Source organism: Ursus arctos, unplaced genomic scaffold (genome assembly GCF_023065955.2).
Source record: "Ursus arctos isolate Adak ecotype North America unplaced genomic scaffold, UrsArc2.0 scaffold_15, whole genome shotgun sequence".
NCBI lineage: Eukaryota > Metazoa > Chordata > Mammalia > Carnivora > Ursidae > Ursus > Ursus arctos.
Window position 1 is genome coordinate 46,415,198 of NW_026622819.1, and position 20,306 is coordinate 46,435,503.

At 46.1% G+C, this 20,306-nt stretch overlaps 1 protein-coding gene across 2 annotated transcripts in view; it reads left to right on the forward strand.

Annotated features, from left to right (window-relative positions):
• The first annotated feature begins 1,428 nt into the window (after positions 1-1,428).
• CYFIP2 (cytoplasmic FMR1 interacting protein 2) overlaps positions 1,429-20,306 on the forward strand; it is a 120,867-nt gene continuing 101,989 nt past the window's right edge. The window contains exon 1 of one of the 2 annotated variants that reach the window (XM_026510861.4): positions 1,429-1,537. The gene's annotated coding sequence lies outside the window, so the exon portion shown is untranslated. The other variant, XM_026510862.4, reaches the window with a different exon arrangement.

Below are 20,306 nucleotides of genomic sequence, written 5' to 3' on the forward strand. Positions count from 1 at the left end.
AAGGAAGGAAGGAAGGAAGGAAGGAAGGAAGAAGGAAGGAAGGAAGAAGGAAGGGAGAGAGAGAGAAAGAAAGAAAGAAAGAAAGAAAGAAAGAAAGAAAGAAAGAAAGACTGAGTTCAGTTTTGAAAGCCAGCCTCCACAAACACCTCCACAGCTTTCTCACAGGGACAGAAATGTGTGTGTGCACATATATATAAGTCATCCTTTCTGAAAAGGCAATTTAAATTAGAATGAGTGATGTAACATCAAACCATAAAGGATCATGAATTCTGAATGTTCGTGAAATGGTGTGAGATCAGTGAGGGCAAAGATTCCACAAGTCCTATGCCAGAGACTCTGCTAATATGGCCCCTCTATAAATAGCCCCTAACAGGAATAGCTACGTGATTAAGTATAAATTTGTGGGCCCCAGGCAAACATTTCAGAAAGCTTCCCTTGCGACAGGACTTTATCTTTTATATCTATACACACTTTAAAATGTCTCAAATGCTTTCTAGTGTCTACCCGGTGAGGTAGGAAGGGCAATGACTCCTCACATTATAGATATGGTGGCTTCTCAGGAACCGACTGTTGAAGTGACTTGAGTAGGGGGTCTCAAGGTTGGATCTGAAGGCCCACCAGGCTGCAGCTCCGTGAGAGCCGTTTCTTCCGCCAGCCCTGAATGGCAGATAAGCCTTGAAGAGAAAGGTGCCTGTCCTTTCAGGTTCCTCCTGTCACCATGTATGTTCCTTTTTGTCCATTAGGCAATTCTTCCTGAAGGAAGTTGAGGCAGGTTCCTGCTTAAGAGATGGCAGCTTCAGGGATTTGGCTCCAAGGAACTGAGAAAGTATTCCTGAGCAGAGGCGCCGCACTGGGGACCAGACTCAATTGGTGGGAGTCCCCTCTCCCCAAACCTCAGCTTTATTTTCCATCCCTTCACCCAGTTTCTTTCCTTCACAGAACTTCCTCCAGCTGTAACTGCACATTACTAGGTGAATTTATGCTCTGTCTCTCCTGGTAGATAAGAAGCTCCAAAAGGGCAGTACACCAGTGCATACTCAGCTCCTGGCACGGGGCTCGGAACAAAACAGCTGCTCAATAAATATTAGGTAGATAAATGAGCACTTGGAAATAACGTGAGATCGATGAGATCCCAACCGAGCCCAAAGCTTCCGCCCTCCCACTGCTGCAGGTGTGGCTCCCAGGCGCGCGAGACCTGGGGGCAGGGCCTCCCTCCCTTCCCCATCCCGAGAGCAGCGCGGCTGGCTGTCCCGGGGCAGCAGCCGGGGTGCAGGTCGGGGATGCGCCGGCCGCGTAGAGGGGCGCACCCGGAGCCCCACGCCGCAGCCATTTCCTGCTCTTTGTGTGACAGCCGCCGTGGCGGAGGGGCCGGCATCGCGCGCGGGGGAGGAGCCGCGACGGGCGGGGGGCGGGGCCGAGGGCGGGGCTGAGCGCCGCGGCCGGCGGAGCCGAGCGGAGCCGGGCAGAGCATCCTGCGCCCTGGCGCGGGGCCCCGCGGTAGCCTTGGGCTGCTCCCCTGAACCTGCGGCAGACCCAGGTAAGCGGCGCTCGCAGGCCTCGGGGCCGGCATGGGGACCGGGATGCTGCAGGGGACGTCGATACAGCCGTGAGGATGCGCAAGGGGCCGGCGCCCCTTCTCCTAGCCCGAGGGGGGCGCTCGGCTCGGCGTCCCGGCTAGCGCGGCCTGGGGGATCCCCCGAAGCCCCTGGAGGCTGGTCTCCAGGCCTTGCGCGGCCCTCTTCCCCCGCTGGCGCACCCCGGGCCCCGCGGCGCGGACCCCCTACGAGGAGGCGCGGACACTCGACGCAGCTCGGGCGCGGCGGCGGCGGCGGCGGCGGTAGCGGCAGCGGCAGCGACAGCAGCAGGTGCGCGGCCTGGTCCGGAGCCGCTGGCCAGAGAGGAAGCGGCGCTAATCCAGAGCACAGGAGACACCTGCAGCGGCCGCAAGCCCAGCGGCGGCGACATCCCCGAGCCCAGGTATTGCAGAGCGCCGGCTGCCGCCACTGCCGCCGCGGCCACCATCACCTCCTCCAGGGACAGCGAGAGCCGCGTGGGCCCGACTGGCAGACGCCTGGGGCACACAGCGCCCTGCGGTGAACGAGAGATGGGTGGGGCGAGGGGCGAAGCGCCAGTGTTTGGGGGTGGGGGTTTTAACCAGGGAGGAGGCAAGTCTGACCAGCTTTGAAGCCTTCTGGCCTACACTAGCATCACTCTCCTTCCCGGCTGGCGGTGGGCGGGGGAGGACAAGGGGAAGGGGATGAGTGGGCTGACTCCTGGGGTGAAGGTTGGATTTTCTTGAGCTCTGGAGAACCGGAAAGATTGCCTACCTGTCTATTGTAGTGTCTGCTTTTCAGGACATCCCTCTCCCTCGATGGATGGGTGAAAAGGGAGAGAACGGGGGTGAGGGTGGGGGCAGGAAGCATGGTCGGGCAGGAGTATGGTTCTCTGTACTGAGGAGAACCTGGCAGGAAAGGACACTGGCACTGCCCTGGCCCTCCCCAGCTCAGGGAATCTGACTTTGACCCCTGCTTGCCTAGTGTCTCCAGCTCAGTGGAAACACTCACCTAGGGCTGATGGGTCATCTGCTCCCCTTCCAGCCAGGACAGGAAGGTGGCAAGGACCTTTTCCTGCTAGCCCCCAGGTGCCTGTGCCTTCCTAGCATGGGTGAGGAGACTGGGGCGGTCCGGCTGGCATGAGAGACAAATTTAGGGGAGTGCTTGTTCTCATACCCCTCTTTTCTACCTTCTACCTGTGTCCCCCTTAGGGCAATGTGTCTTAGCTTACTTGCTCTTGGGCACAGGCCCTTTTGGAAGCCATGCTGGTAACCCCAGAGATTACAGATGTTGGAGGGCAAAATTCTAGGTCCATGTCCCTGAGCAAGATTACAAAGGCCATGAAGCCAGTTTTCGTCACTATAAGACCTTCTCTGTGACTCTCCCCGAGGCCTCCCACCTCCACCTCCATGTTCTATGCTCCACCCCCATTCTCCCGTGTCAAAAATTATTTTCAAGAATGGAGCCAGTGAACATGTTTATCTTTAAAGAGCTAAATACAAAAGAATTGTCATTCGAAGCAGAGCAGGTCCTTTAGAAGTCATTTCACTGGAAAGGAAACAGAGGCCGGAGGCATTTGAATATAAAACAAAGCTTTAAGTCAACATATTTGATATCTCTAATGGTGGAATTTCAGGCAGTGGGCTGCAAGTGGGAACAGGGAACTAGGTCGTAATTTTGGGGAACAGTTCACTGAAATGACAGTATCTAGCAGCTGTCAGCTCTGTTTGCTGCTGGGGCAGAAATACCGTGGGAGCATGTGTGTGTGTAACCCGGCCAGGGGTTGCTGTCACTGGAAGGTATTTGTGGAGCACCCAGTATCCGCTTGGGGTGGGGGGTGAACTTTCCTATTGAGAGTTACTCATGGGCACCGGCTGCCATCTGCCCGGGCAGCTACTAGGCCACAAGAAGAGCGTGTTGTTGCTTACAAAGGCAGCACTTCTGCCTGCACTGCGCCTCTGGCTGGGGGCATTAGCTCTCTGCTCACTAAGCTTCTTTATTATATTTCCTGGCCAGTTCTGACCAGTTCTGGAGGCACCCAAGCCTGCCTTGTTCCGTCCCTGCTGAAAGTGGAAAAGGAAAAACTTGCTTTAGGCATTAGGCCAAGAATTGGGGTGGTATATGATCCAGTAGGGGGAGAGTTTTTCTCTCATCAAATCAGAGGCTGGCCCAGAAAAGGTAGACATGAATTTAAAATCTGGAAAAGAGCCCCAGGAGAACACTACATGTCCCCTCTGATAAATCGTGCCCTCTTGGGAGTTCAGTGGGCCTCCACTGCTGTCATTGACCAGCAAGCTGAATGAGGTGATGAATAGGCAACAAGCTAATTAGCATTGGAGACAGCGCTCCTGGAAAACAGTACAGGGCTCCAGTCCCCACATTTGAGGATAGGCCTACACTCTCACTCAAAGAGGTTTCTTTTGGCTGCTGTTGGCCCCAGGGTTCTACCAAGAGCTTCACAAAATGGCCTTTTGTAGCCTCCATGTGGCCACCATAACAATGAGTCTATTTCTTTACTAGCAAGTATTAATTATTCACTTGTAGTTGACGAAACCAGACATCAGTCACCTCATTGGAGCCTTTGTAACAGGCCTTTGGTTTCGTTGTTCTGAGGAGCAAACCCATGTCTAAGGTCTAGAGGGTAGAGCCACTTTGGTAGTGGGACATGCTTGGCAGTAACTGGGAGGCCAGCCGTGGTGGGGAAGGAGCTGGTCCTTCATTGGGTGCTCTTATTTAGTGAGGGTCGCATGAATGTGTTGAGTATCTAGCATATAGTGAAGTGTTATTATATTTATGTGTTTATCGTTTAAATGTATTAATTACATAATCATTAAGAGTATGGTTCATGTGTGTAGTCAACCCACAGCTCTTCCCAACCCCTCTACCTCCAGAGACTTCCTGGATTTTTGGTTTTCCCAGGGGATTTGGCTCTGTGACCAAGAAACCTAGCCCCTGAAGGTTTACCAGCAAAAGGTAGCCAAAAGAGTGATAAGATGTGGTATCAATAAGGGCTTCAGGTAGGAAGTGCTCCTGAGTACCTCACTAAAGGTGGATTTAACTTGAGTAGGCAGAAAGAAGGGGCGGGAATACACTAAGCAGAAGCCCAGAGGTAGTTCTCACATTTCAACACACAGAGGTCAGGAAGGAACTTTCCTTCTGTGTGCATTTAGCATTTTGCAATCAGCCAAAAATGTTAAGGGCACGCTTCACTTCCCAGGCAGACAGAGCAGAGCCGTGGCCTTCGGACACAGGATTTATCCTTGACTTGCTGTGTGCCTTTAAATCCTCCACTACCTCTCTGACTTTAAAAACTGGCTGAAGGAAAGCAGCTTGCCCAGCTTGTTACCTACCTGTTGCCACAAGAGCCTGCAGATGAGATAATGCCTATAAATCCCAGTCTTAGAAGAAAAGGCCATGGAAACAGAGAAGAGAAAGAGGTTTCGGAATGTGTGACTCTTTTGGAGGACTGCCCTTTATTCCTAAAGGAACAATTTATTAATTATATATTGTGTGTCAATTTAAGAAGACAAAGCTGTGGCCTCTCTGTAACATTGAGCCAAGGGGAAGCTGAAAGGCACTTTGTGATTCACAGATTCTGTCAAGGCCCCTGGATGGCCTTGTCTGTACAAAGACACTTCAGATTTCAGCCCGTGGGTGTGGGACGCCTCCCAGGACGCAGAGTTTGGACACTGGCTTCCTAGCCATGGCCATTATGCCAAGGGCTGTGTGTGGTATGCCCCAAAGGATGTCCATTCAAGCCATACTTCTTGGGCCCTGGCAACAGAGGAAGAAACTGACTGGGTGCAAACCCTTGAAAGAAATTATTTTGAGAAAGCAGAGCTTGGGTTCAGGCAGGATTTCTTGCAGGGACCCCTCTGGCTGAGTGGCATTTTGATTGACTTACAGCAACTCAGAAATAGTGCAAGGAGGGAGGAAAGTAAACATGACCTTCTGGAGAGATACCCGAGAAGGACCCAGTGATGACTTCATCAATAGGCCCTTTGATTGTGTGTTTGCATCATCGTTAGGTCATCTTAGAGCCGTGGTTCTCAGACTTTCATCTCTTCGTGGGATAGAGGGATGTTTAGTATGTCCCTGTGGTATGGTCTCTGTCTTCCAGATAAGGGAGGAGATGATGTCCTCTGCAGAAAGTAAAGGTGGTGGACTGGTTAGGAAAGTTCAGGAGACTTCCGGAGGTTTGGAACAGCTGCCTCTGTGTGTGGAATAAGAAATCAGCTGGGGGATGAATGATAGGATTGTCTAACTTTACTGAGACCAGAGAATCTACAGGGCTGACCCTCAGAAAAGATAGTAACTCAGGGTTAAGTGAAGGGATACCTGAGAAAGATAGCCAATTTGTGCTTTTAAACTGTGATGCCTTAAGACTGATTTTGGCAAGGTATGAATGGTGAGAAAAGAATTCAGGACTAAGGTTCAACCATCAACCTCCAAGTATGTTATACCTTCATGTGGGAAAGAGAAATAAGGACCTGCGTCTTACGGGTTAAGGTGGACACTGTATGACAGAATGTTCTAAACAAGTCCCCTCCGTGTCTTATAGCAATAAGGCTGACTTAGATGTGATGCCTTAGAGGACCATAATGTTTTAAATTAAAAAACATTTTTTTTAAAAACCAGAAAACATGAATTTGGGCCACTCACTTAGGCATTCAACAAATTGTTCCTGTAGTGCTTATTAAGTAAATAATGCATAGCATGTGCCCTGATCTGTACTAGGGCCATGGGTCAAACTCAAAAAAAAAGATGACTATTCCTGTTTTTGATGATCCAAAGAATTAATGAAACATAAAGCAATTTATAATGCAGTAGAAAATTGTGGACTCTTAGACTGAGCACTTTCAGAATCCAGAGAAATAAAGATTTGGTGGAGTGTGGCTAGTCAGACCTTCGTGGAGGAGGCCTGTGTTGAATTGGGCCTTGACAGTGGTCAAGGGTAGGATTCGAGAAGGGGAGAGGACAGTCTACTGGAGAATGGAGAGAGTTGGAGCGAAGGCAGGTTAATGGCACCTCATACTGGCCAGAGTGGGTGTCCGTGTTGGAGAACTGCAGTCTTGAAGGAAGCCCTTTGCATGGAGGGTCCATCTGCTGTCAAGTGTCATTTTTTTTCAAGTTGGAAGGGCCCTGGGAGAGGCTCAAGTCCAGTGATTCTTAACTGGTTGTTTTAGGTTTGCTTTCTTTATTTCTTTAGTAATATGATAGACAATATTGACATGTTCAACACCCCACACCCTCAGCCAGTCCCCTCCCCACTCTACCCCCATTTTCTCCCACTCATCAAAAGAGATATACACACAAGCCGTGATAGCACGTGAGCACTTGGAACCCTCCCAAGCACATAATAAAAGTACTTTGTTTGCAAACCTCACTACTTAAACCGTTAACTGGTAAAAGTTGCCCACAAGAACCTTCACGATGGATGTTTTTTGGTTTTGTTATTTTTTTAAAAGATTTTATTTATTTGAGAGCGATACATAGAGCAGAGTGGGGGGGGGGGCAGAGAGAGAAGCAGGCTCCCCACTGAGCAGGGAACCTGATGCAGGACTCGATCTCAGGACCCTGGGATAGTGACCTGAGCCAAAGGCAGATGCTTAACCCACTGAGCCACCCAGGGGTCCCCAAAATGGACGTTTTGACATCACGGTTGAGAACCACTGCCCGGCCAAGCTCTCTATTTTACAGACAGGGAAATGGCCTTTTTAGAGAGCGTGAAGAGGTGATTCCAGGACCTAAGTCGGGCTTCAGAGCGAGCCACAGTCGAGCTGCAACTTCATGGAACTGAGGCCTGCTCTCTCTGCTCTGGTGGCTGAACCTGCCGTCTCGCTCTTTGTTCCCACAGCAGATGCGGCGTGGCTGGCTTTCCTTCCTGAGTTTGAGCAGGTGCTCCTGAGACGCAGCCCCTCTCCCCAGACAGAGGTCACGTTGGTGCCCCTCCCACGCTGGCTTGTCACAGGCCCCATCGGGAGCAGATCAGCAAGCTGGCAAGCTGCCCTCGGTGGCATGACCCCCCTCCCTGCAAGAGGATGGGATCTGCCGGGTTGGGTTATCAACGGAAAGGCCCCCTCAACCCTGACAACACAGGAAGCAGCTGGGTAAAACGGCTGGCAGGAGCGGTGGCAAGGGTTCTAACCCTGCCAGGGTCTTGTTCTCCGCCGTAAACAACCAGGAGGGTAGGCCTCCTCCAGAGGCCCCAGACATAGACTTCTCTGCTCTCACCTCGCGTCCCTTGTGTGGAGAGAAGCTGCGGGGATGGGGCCTCTGTCCCAGAAGACCCGCAGGGAGGGAGTTAGGTAGCGAAGACCGCTGAAGACAGTGCTGTGGACTGGCCGGATGTCAGTCAGAGATGCTGGGGAGGAGGCCTTGGGTTGTTATCTTTTAAAATAAATTTTAAAATTTCGATCAAAGTAATGCATGCTTTCAAAAGAAAATAGTATTGAAAGACGCATAATGAAAACAGCCATCCAGCGCCCACCTCCCCAGAGAGGCCGTCACTCCTAAGTCACTGTTTCTGCCAGCACGTGCCTCCAGATCTCTCTCAAGGATATGCTTACGCGGCTGTTTCTTGATTTATCTGTTCTATGCATTGTCTGTTTACTTCCTGCTGTGATAGATGAACTCGCTTTCTTACACCATCCGCCTCCCTCCCCTGGCCACATCTCCCAATATAGCAAGAGCTCTGTTTTAACCTAAATCATGTTTGAAGCATCTACATTATTAAGACGTGTAAATGATGATCACAAGAGAGCTAGGTAATGTCCTTTGATTTATCTCCTTTCCTACACGGCTTTTTTGTATTATAGCATAATTAGAATTTTCTCCCTTCCTTCCTTCCTATTTAAATGTTGCTCTTTTTTTTTTTTTTAACAGCTCTGTCATATCTGTTATTGTATCAGATCCTCCTATCTTCCGGGGAAGTTACAGTGTGAACCCCAGCTCCGCCCCTAACTAGCCAAGTGACCTTGCACTGGTCCATCTTGTCTTATCTCTGAGCCTTAGTGTCCTCTGAGCAGAAAGAGAGCCCAGGGAAGGAGGAGGACAACGAACCGAACCAGTCTTGTTCTCATTCTAAACCTCAAAGCCCATCCCCCCACCTCAGAGGCTGTTGCTGTCTGAGCAGTCCCTCCTCCAGGGTGGGGCAGCCACCGCCCTGCCCCCGGACTCAACAGAGGCAGTGCAACAAGACCTGGGGGGTGGAGGGGTGGGGGTGCTGGTTTGGGTCCTGCCCCACAGTGGGCCGGCTCGTCCTGCAGTCTGGGCCTGCTCCAGGATGTCCCGTGGATGTGTCTGTTGCTCTCTGGTTCTCTTCTACTTCCTCTGGTGATTTTTATTCACCGTAGTCTCTGCTTGTCCGGGCAGCACCATAGCTCCCAAACTCGCCAAGCTCCTACTCCAGCTCCCTCTCTCTGTACTGCTCCTACTTATGTATACCTAAGTGTCCCCAAGTACTCATGCCCATGGGAACATGTTTTGGTAATTACTTTATTTATTCACACATTCTGCGGTTCACCCATTTAAAGCATACAGTTCAGTAATTTTTAGTATATTCGCAGAGTTGTGCAACCGTCATCGTGATTGATTGTCATCACCCCAGAAAGAAGAACCTTCATGCCCATTAGCAGCACCACCTAGTTCCCCGCAGTCTCCACCCCAAGCCTAGGCAACCACGACTTACTTACTGTCTCTCTTGATTTGCCCACCCTGGACATTTCCTTTTAAAAAGCATATTATGCTTCTTTCACTTAGCAGATTTTCAAAGTCCATCCATGTTGTGGCATGTGTCTATACCTCATTCTTTTTTATGGCTGAATAATATTCCATAGTGTGGATATACCATATTTTATTTACCCATTCATCAGCTAATGGACATTTGAGTCATTTCCACTTTCTGGCCATTACGAACAATGGTGCCGTGAACATTCATGTACAAGTTTTTATGTGGATGTATCTTTCCAGTTCTCTTGGGATTATACCTAGGAAGGGGATTGCTTCATTCATATGGTAACTCTGTGTTTAAAACTTGGAGGGACTGCCAAACTGTTTCCCAAAATTGCTGCCCTATTTCACCTTCCTTCCAGCAGAGTATGGGGTTCCAATTTCACATCCTCACCAACATTGGTTATTATCTGTCTTTTTGATTATAGCTGTCCTAATGGATGTGAAGTGATAGCTCCCTGTGATTTTGATTTGCACTTCCCTAATGGCTAAGGATATAATTAATAATTTTTATATGCTTATTGTCCGTTTGTCTATCTTCTTTGGAGCAAAGTGTGTTCCTATCGTTTGTCCATTTTAAAGATTGGGTTGCCTTTCTGTTATTGGATTTTAAGAATTCTTTATATATTCTATATAAATAGTGGATGACATCCAGATAGTCTCTTCCATCCTGTGGATTGTCTTTTCACTTTCTTGGTGATGTTTTCCGAGGTACCAAAGTTTTAAATTTAATTGTGATGCTGTCTATTAATAGACAGCTAATAAAATCGAACAGATGCTTCTCTATTATTTATATCACTGCTTATACTTTTGATGTTATTATGTATTCCAGAGTCACAAAGATTTACTTCTGTGTCTTCTTCCAAGAGTTTTATTGTTTTGGCTGTTACATTTAGGTCTTTGATCTATTTTGAGTTAAATTGTTGTGTGGTGTGGGGTAGAAGTCCGCCTTAATTCTTTCGCATGTGGATATCCAGTTGTCCCAGCTCCATTTGTTGAAAAGAGTATCCTTTCCCCATTGAACCGTTTTGGTACCCTTGTCAAAAATCAATTGACCGTAAATATGAGGGTTTATTTTCAGATTTTCAATTCTGTTTTTATCTTTATACCAATACCACACTTTTTTTTTTTCACACTGTTTAGATTACTGTAGCTTTGCAGTAAGTTTTGAAATTGGGAAGTGGTTGTCCTCCAATTTTGTTCTTTTTTGGCATTGTTTTGAATTTCCATGTGAATTTTAGGATTAGCTTGTCAATTTCCTCACAGATGCCAGCTGGGATTTTGATGGGGAGCACATTGGATCTATATAAATTTGGGGAGTACTGCCATCTTAACAATATTAAGTCTTCCAATCTATGAAAATGGGACATCTTTCCATTTATTTGTATCCTCAATTTTTTTGACAATGTTTTGTAGTTTTCAGAGTATACATTTTTTTTTAAAGATTTTATTTATTTATTAGACAGAGATAGAGACAGCCAGCGAGAGAGGGAACACAAGCAGGGGAGTGGGAGAGGAAGAAGCAGGCTCTCAGCAGAGGAGCCTGATGTGGGGCTCGATCCCAGAACGCCGGGATCATGCCCTGAGCTGAAGGCAGACGCTTAACCGCTGTGCCACCCAGGCGCCCTCAGAGTATACATTTTATGCTCTTTTTCTTTGCCGAATTGATTCCTAAATATTGTATTATTTGTGATACTGTTGTAAATAGAATTATTTTCCTGATTTCATTTTTTGATCATGCATTACTAGTATATAGAGATACAATTGATATTCGTATGTTGATCTTATATCCTGCCACCTTGCTGAATATATTTGTTCATTCTAATAGCTTTTAGTGGGTTTCATAAGGATTTTCTACATACAAAATTAAGCATCTGCACACAGCGATAGTTTTACTCCTTCCTTTCCAACAGGGATACCATTTATTTCGTTTTCTTGCCTAATTACACTGGCCAGAACCTCTGATATAATGCTGAATAGAAATGGAGAGAGCAGACATCCTTGTCTTCTTCCTAATTTTAGAAAAGGATTCAGTCTTTTAACATTAAGTCTGATATTGGCTGTGGATTTTGTTTTGTTTTGTTTTAGCTGCCCTTGTCAGGTTGAGGAAGTTCCCTTCTGTTTCTAGTTTGTTGGGTGTTTTGTCATGAAGGAGTGTGAGATTTTGTCCAGTGTTCTTTCTGCATATACTGAGATGACCCTGTGGGATTTGTCCTTTATTCTGTGATATGCCTTATTACATTAATTGATATTTGGATGTTAATGTTAAACCAACCATACATTCCTGGGATAAATCTCACTTTGTCATGATGTATAATCTTTTTTATACATTGCTGGATTTGGTTTTATTGGGGAAATTTTATTGAGGACTCTCTAGCTAGCAAGCTGTTTACATGGATTAACTCATTTAGTTTTCAAAGCCTATGAGGTAGGGACTATTATTATTCCTCATATCAGAGACAGGAAGGTGAGGCTCAGAAACATGATGCCATCATCCCAAGGTCACACAGCCAGCAGTGACAGTCAGGATTCGAACTAGTTCTTCATCCCACTCTCACCAGATAAACCACCTCTCATGAACATATCAATGGTGATGTGAGATGATTTTCAGATGATACCCATTGTTTTCATTGTTTTTATATTTTATAGTTTCCTTTGTTTATGGCAAATGGTACTGGTTCTCTGTTAGTGATTGTGATATGAGCTTTCTTCTAAAATATATTTATAAAGTAAAAAATGAAAAGGCTTTTTAGAAAAAATATGTAAGTAATTGTATAGACAGTTTATGGGTATGACTGCATATTCCATGTTGATTTAAGTTATCTGTGTTGTCCATAGTGAAGGAGAAGGAAAGGGAAAACTAGAAACAAAGACATGACCAATTCAGGTCATCTCATTTCTCCTGTGTGGTCAGGGGATTCAGATGTGTTCACGCATTCACCCGCTAACTCCTCAGTGCCTAATCTGTCTTCAGCACTCTGCTAAGGCCTCTGAGGCTTTCAGTGATGGCTAAGAAACGGCCTTTTACCTCACGGAGCCTCCACATGCCTGCATTCTTCTACTCGGGGGAGGGCAGACATGTTTTCTTTCACGGGCAAACTCAGATTGATGGCCAGTGGCCACCTGGAGCTCTGTATTTCATGAGGAGGATACTCAGGCTGCCTGTGGACTCATTGAGAAATAAAGACGTTATCAGTTAGTAACAGTGGCTCTGACGTGGGAAGAGGAAGTATCAGTACTTGTCACCCTTCCCAGGCAGCACGTGTCGGAAGAGAGGTACTGCTGAGGGACCCAGGAGTGGAATCACCGGGTCACAGGGTCACTCTGTGTTCTAAAATTTGAGGAACTGCTACACTGTTTCCCAAGGTACTGCAGTGTTTTACTTTCCTACCTGCAGTGTCTGAGGGTTCTGATTTCACAGCCTCACCAACACTGGAAGGAGCAATCATGTCCTAGAGGGGAGTGACCTTGAAGGATGAGTGAAATCAGGTCATACGGTGAGAGAAGGAAGAGAGTTAGTATTTCAGAGATAACTGTTTACAAAATATTGAAGCTTTTCACTTTAACTACGCACATGCTAACTATTTGAGCCATTTCGATGGAGTTCTTTCTAAAATATAAACAGGTTTTTGCTATTTATATTCTTTTTCCTCCTCTTCCACTTTTAAAATTCTAGTATCTTGGACATAGTGGTGGCTTTCTTGATGTCTTGGGCTCACTGGCCATCTACTCATTGAATAAATCTTTTTTTTTTTTAACTTTTTTGAAAAAGATTTTTATTTATTTGAGAAAGAGAGAAAAGCATGAGCTGGGAGGTGGGGAGAGGGAGAATTAGGCTCCCAGCTGAGCAGAGAGCCCAACAGCGGGGCTTGATCCCAAGACCCTGGAATCATGACCTGAGTCAAAGGCAGATACTCACCCGACTGAGCCACCCAGGCACCCCTACTCATTGAATAAATCTTTATGTAGCTACAAATGTGTGGTTGAAACTGCGCTGGGAGCTTGCTGTGAGTTAGACACAGCTCCTGCCCTCAAGGAATTTGTCATTTAGGGCAGGAGAGAAAACGTGGTAAAAGGCGTAATAAAGCATTATGGATGCCACAAAAGTAGGGGCACACTGGGTTTAAGGAGGGCCAAAGGAGAAAGTGAATTTGGGCAGGGGGTAAGAGAGTCAGAAAGGCTCCTTAAGGAGGTCGCCATTCCCTCCAGTCTCCCGAGCCCTAGGATCATCCTAGCAGTGTATCAAGTATTTGGATTGTGTGCTGTGGGTTTTGATGATACTTCTGTAGGCTATTGAAATATGTCGAGTTCTGCTTCTGTACTTTGTGGCCCAGACCCCCAACCTACATGGTTCCTCTCCATCCTGCACGGCTCTACCTCTCCTCTCCAGGCACTACTGGGAGGCTTGCTGCTGTCAGCGTTGGGGCTGCGCCTCACCTATGACTTTATTTTATGGACAGGCGATACATTAAAAGAAGTGCCGAGGGGCTACAGTGGGGTTTGGAGCCACAAGGTTTGACCATAGGATCAGTGGAGTGTTCCTGTAAAACTCTCCACTTCCAGCCTGTTCGGGATAACCCACATGGTCCATTCTGGTGGTCTGTGGAAGGCCTGTAAGAGGTACACGGGTGACTGTGTCCCTGCTTGGCCGCCACACCTGTGAAGAAGCTGACTCCGACATGTGGAAGGGTCTCAGCTGCAGAGGAAGTACTGCCTGTGGAGCCACGTCCTGTCCCAGCAAACTTGGGTCCCTGCACAATCTCCAGCATGCCCAGTGTATACCCACAGTGGAAAAGCAGGCTACACTCCGGGTTCCTTCTTTGGATTTTTCCTTGCTCAGTTAAATGCTGTGCAAGAATACATTTTTTTAAGGAGGATAGCCTAAGCCTCCCATTTATTTACTTATGTACTTATTTATTTACATATTCACTTATATAATATTTGTTTACATAAATATACACATATTTATCATTTTTTAAATTATGGATTTATTTATGTATTTATTTAATTGCTTTCTAGCTGGAGAGATTTACAGGCAAGGAAAATATTTCCTGGCTTCCTGATGTGTGTGGGACCCAAAGGTGACAGTTACCTAATCTTTCTAGGTTGGCAGAATCTTGTTCTTCTTGAGGAGGGAAAAAGCAGCCAACCTGGAGGGGAAACAAAAGTCAGGTCCTTGGTACCTTTTATAAAAGTACAGATGTAGGTGCGGTCTAGAAGAAAGGGCATTGAACAGGGAGTCAAGATATCCCCTTTCTGACCTAGCTCAGCCACCAGCTGACCACGTGATCTTGAAAGAAAGTTTTCACTTCTCAGTAACACTGTGCCCTCCTTAGAAAAATAGCAAAAATAACACCTGTCCTCTCGAAACTGCAGGGTGGTTGTAACTGAGGAAATCAATATGAAAGACCTATAGCGTTGAGATGTTGGAGTGGAGATAATAGTAATGCCCTCCTTTTTTTTTTAAATAGAATTGTTGCAATGTTTGATTCGTCCATTCATCGTGTTAAAAAGAGGCCACCTGCCTGCTAACATTTCCCAAGGGCTTACTCTGTGCCTGCTATCGGGCAGCATTCCACATTCTGTAATGTTATATAATCCTCAGAACGAATCACTGAGGGCAGGGACCATTATTAATTATTGCCCTTTTAAAGGTAAGGAGACTGAGACTCGAGAGGTTAAGTAATATGCTCACGGTTATGTAGCTACTAAGTGGCGGACGACAGATTTGAACCCATGGCGAAAGCTTAGCTGCTCTACTTAGCCCAGTATTCCACTTCAGTAAAAAGATCCCACTATTTTTCCTTTTCCTTCCAGAAAGCCAAATAGAAAATGACAATGCAGATCTTTTGCTTCCAGAGTAGCCAGGTTTAGGGTGTGGTTAGTCAGAACCTGCGTCCCCCAAGGCAGGTTCTCCCGGCACGCATCCGGCATTTGCGGGGTCCACCCCCTCTTGCTCGGGGTCCATCAGCCATCTCAGCCGGGGTGTCCCTAAAGCCCTTCTCGGAGGCAGATTGCCTTGGAGCCCAGTGTTGTTACCTCTCGGTGAAACCAGGCCACTGCGGTTGAGCTGGTTAGAAAGATGCTGAACTTAAATCGGCCGTGAATGCCCCACCCCGAGAGAATGCAGCTGTGCCTGGTAAGTGACACTCCCAAAACACTGTTAATTTTTAAGTATTTTTATGAATTTCTCTCGCAAAGTGACAAAATGGCCAAGTGTTCATTGATTGGCTATGAAGACTCATTCTCATTTTGAAGATTGCTTAAGAGGCAGGACCCTTGAGCCAGAAAGCAAGTGATTATTTCCATGCGTACCGCTTAAAATTTCCAGAATGTTTTTTTCTTTCTGATTGATGTGGAGTTGGCAGTGACTTACAGCACTTGAGTTAAAAATGTCTGATTTCCTTCTCCCTGAGGCAGTGAATGATCTACAAACAAACACAGGAATCCATTAGAGAAGCTGCATTTAGAAGGAGAAAAGAAAGGTTGCATTAACAGAAATAAAGACTCCTAATTTACTGGCTGGTAGGCTGTTCACTTATTGATTCTCTTCAAGGGAAGTGCAGGGGTATTATTGCGTTAAAGGGAAAACCTTAAGGGTTATTCTGGTAGATGAGTTATTTTGAAGTGTGTGAAGTCCAGAAGAAACCCAGGGTGTAGGAGAAAGGTGAAGGGAAAGATTGTGGCAAGTGGGAGTCAAGCAAGGTGTAGGAAGGGGAGATAGGTTAGAGCTGGTGGTGTATAACCTGAGCCTGAGGATTTCATGAAAATTTTCAAACATACATAAAATTGGATAGAAAAGATAAAATAAATCCTTATGTAAGCACCGCACAGCATGAACAGTTATTAGGCCTTGGCCAGTTTTGTTTCATCTGTTACTCACTTTTTCCCTATCTAGTATTATTTGGAAGCAAACCCCTGTATCATTTTATCCATATTTTAGTAGGTGTTTCTAGAAGATAAGAACTCTTTTAAAATTTGACCTTGATATTATTATCACACCTGAAAAATAATAGCGCTGTTTCCTTAGTATTATCAAATACCCAGTCACTCTTAAATTTTCCCATTTCCTCGTAAGTGATTTTCTTTTGGTGGCTTGTTTGAAAGCGGATCCGAACAAGGGGACGCACTGTGGTAGTCTGTTAGTCCCCTATGGCCGATTGCTTCCCCTCCATCTCTTTTTTTTCCCCATGGAATTTATTTATTGAAGGCACTGAGTCATTTGTCCTGCAGAGTTTCCCGTAGATTATGTTTTACTAATTACATCACTGTGGTGTATTCTCACGTGTTCTTCTGTCCTGTCCATTCCCTACGAACGGGTGTCAAAGGTGCGATTGGGTTCACATGCTTGGCTTTGGGTCCCACAGTCTTCGTAAGGTGATGGCGTGCTTTTCCATCAGGAGGCGCATCGTGTCGGATTGTCTTTCATTGAGTGATGTTAGCAGTTGTTTATCTGTGCCTACATCCATTTTAGGCATTAGAAAAATAGGGATATTTTATTTGTATTTTTAATTTTTTAAAGATTTTATTTATTTATTTGACACAGAGAGAGAGAGAGAGAGAGAAAGAGAGAGAACACAAGCAGGGGGAGCAACAGGCAGAGGGAGAGGGAAAAACAGGCCCTCCGCTGGGCAGGGAGCCCGACGCGGGGCTCAATGACGTGAGCCGAAGGCAGATCCTTAACCAACAGAGCCACTCAGGTGCCTCCAAATTTGGGATATTTTAGTTGTCGATATTTCTGGGGGAAAAAAAAGAACTTCTCTATCTGTAGAGAGAAACATTCCCCTCTTCTGCAATTTGGTTATCCAGTGGTCAGTTTGTATAGGAAAGACCTTGTTTGCGCCTTTCCTTTTTTGTACCTACGGTCAGCATAAAGGTTGGTTCACAGGCATCCTCGAGCAGTAACAACGTAATAAAAACCAAGGTTTTTGTAAGTGTCTTTATGATTCCTTAAACACATGTGATATTGCTTCAGGTGTACTGAGTTATACTAATTGATGCTCACATATCCGTTGGCCAGAGGAAGCTTCCTCAGGTTGGCTATTGGGTCCCTTGGACACACCCCGTACTCATAGATAGAGAGCTGCTTCTTTACTTTCTGCTGCGACAACTTGCTCTAAGCCTTTTTATACATTTTCTGTCCCAGACCTGGACAAAGCTGTTTCTCCAAAATATTGATTCTTTTAGCAGGAAGTGGTATTTGCAGACCACAGCCTGGCAGTAAAGGTGCTCATTGCCCATGGACTGGTTATTGTATCCTGGTCTTTTCAATGCACAGGGCTAGGAGATCAGCACATGTGCACATACATGTGTACACAAACATAGAAACATACACATATATGGTGTATTTAAAGTCAAAACATGCAGTGACTTCCTACTGATATCCCAAATTCACATTCAGGTCTGTTTGGTTTACTTGGTGTAGTATCTCCTTTCTCTCATCAAGAATGCCAGATCTCAACACTGCCAGGAATGATAGCGCATTCCACAATTGCAAATTTGTTTTACCTTACACTGCATTCAAACATTCTCACTGCAGCAGTTAACCAATATAATTGCCAGAAAAAACCTAAGATGTTTTTTTGCAGCTCTTCATCCTTCTTAGGGTATCTCCTATCAGAAATGTAAGATCGAACTTCTGAGTTTTATTTATTTTTTTATTTTTTTTTTTAAAGATTTTATTTATTTATGTGACAGAGAGACAGCCAGTGGGAGAGGGAACACAGCAGGGGGAGTGGGAGAGGAAGAAGCAGGCTCATAGCAGAGGAGCCTGATGTGGGGCTCGATCCCGGAACGCCAGGATCATGCCCTGAGCCGAAGGCAGACGCTTTAACGACTGCGCTACCCAGGCGCCCCGGAACTTCTGAGTTTTAAAATCACTTGGAATAAGTTCTTTCTGTGTAGTTATGCCAACAACTAATACATATATACCTTCATTTGTTTTATCTTACCTTTTCGGGGGAGGGGTTGCTTTTTAAATATAAAATTTATTTTATAATTATGTAAAATATATGGCTTCAAAGTCAAATCTACAAAACAAGGTATAGTCAAAGAAATCTGGCCTCTGTTCCCACCCCCTTAACCATATTCCTGCTTATCCCTCTTCTCCATAGGTGGGCAGGTTTTAAATTAAGATGGTTCATTCTTCCATTGTGTGTTTTTTCATGTGTGTGTGTGTATCCCTCCTTTCTTAGATAAATGACTGTGTATTGTGTACAACATATCCTGCAGATCAGCCCATAGTTGCGTGTATAGACAGATTCCTCATTCCTTTTTACTGCTGCCTCGTATCTCACTGTGCGGCTGTACCATAGTTTATTCAGACAATCTTCTGTCGAGGGGTGTTTGCATTTTGCAGACTTTTGCTATGGCAGGTGATGCAGTAGTGAATAACCTTGTGCAAATGTCTTTTTGCATTTTTATCTACGTATCTTTGGGATAGTTTCCTAGAAGTGGGATTGTTGGTCAAAGAATAAAGTTCTATACAGGTTAGTTAGGTATTGCCAGATTTCCTTCCTTGTGCTGTCTCACATCCTTACCAAGGTCCTAGGGATGGAGCCCAGGCATTTTATTATTAAAAAGCTGTGCCTGTGGGGGGCGCCTGGATGGCTCAGTGGGTTAAGCATCCGACTCTTGATTTCGGCCTAGGTCATGATCTTGGGATAAGATTGAGCCCCAAGTCGGGCTCTGCACTCTGTGGGGAATCTGCTTGAGATTCTCTCTCTCCCTCTTCCTCTGCCCCTCCACCCCCAATAAATAAATAAATCTTAAAAAAAAAAAAAAAGCTGTGCTTATCGTTCTTTGGCATAAGCAGGACCAACAGTCACTGCTGCATGGCATTGGAAAAGACCTAGCACAGACGGAGATAGACCTCCTGCCAGAACGTGCAGCCTCACAACGTGAGTCTCAGCACTTGAAAGGAAAAACAAAATTTGGAGCTGGAGACACCTGGGGTCCAAACCCCAGCCCCACACTTACCAGCACTTGACCTTGTGAAATTACTTAAATTCTGAGCTTCTGCTGGCTCTTCTGTAAAATGGGAGTAATCATAGCTTCTGCCTTTATAGGGTCGATGCAAGATTAAAAGAGTAGAGTGCTTGGCAGAGGGTAAGGGCTAAAGAAATATTAGTTTTATTATTATTATTATTAGAATTAATGAAGAAAGTTATTAGGGCTCTGGAGTCTGTAGATCATTATGCTTTATAAAGTTATTAACCCCTCCTATAAAATGAACATAATACTGGTGTAAGAAAGGAGACAATTTTTTGTGTGTTGATCAGCAAATGGTTTTGCTGTAGAACTGGATGCTGCACTTAGAATTCAGGGGAGAGAACAGGAAGAAGCATAGGTATGGAGAGGACCTAAAGCCACCCCCACGAGGCCACGTGCCTGCTGAGGACAGAGGGGAAGTCCCTTCTGAGCTCCCCAAGCCCTCCCGGGCCGCGGCCTTCGCTGTTGCCACGGCGCATGACAGGGGGTATGTTAGAAGACTCAGTGAAGTGTGCCGCGTCGTTCGCTGCTCAGCCCTGCCCTGTGCTCCCAGCCGTGGGCCCGACAGAGACACTAGTGTAGGGGCAGCATGTGGTTGGGTACACTCTGCAGCCCCTAGACCAGCTGTCATGTCCGTGGCCCTTTTCTGCCCTGGTGTCAGACACCACGTTTCCAGATAAGCAATCAAGACCACGTTCTCTGGCACTTGAAAACTGCAACCTGCTCGCCTGTCTCACCCTTGCCTGAGACTGGGGAAGGGAGGGGAGGGTGCTGTGACCGTCAGCACAGTGGGCTTTCTTTTTGTTTCCTTACTCAAGCGTCCTAAAGGGGGGCAGCTCGTTATTATTATTAATCTTATGAAACTCCATTTTTAGATTGTTCACCTAGTCTACTCTTCGTTTGGCTTTGCTTTGTACTTTGCTTCATTTATTTCTGCATTTGTAATGATCAGTCCCTGCATTCTCATTTCATTGGGTTGATTTCTGTTCTTTTTTAAGATTTTTGAGCAAAATTAGGTTCATTTAGTTTCAC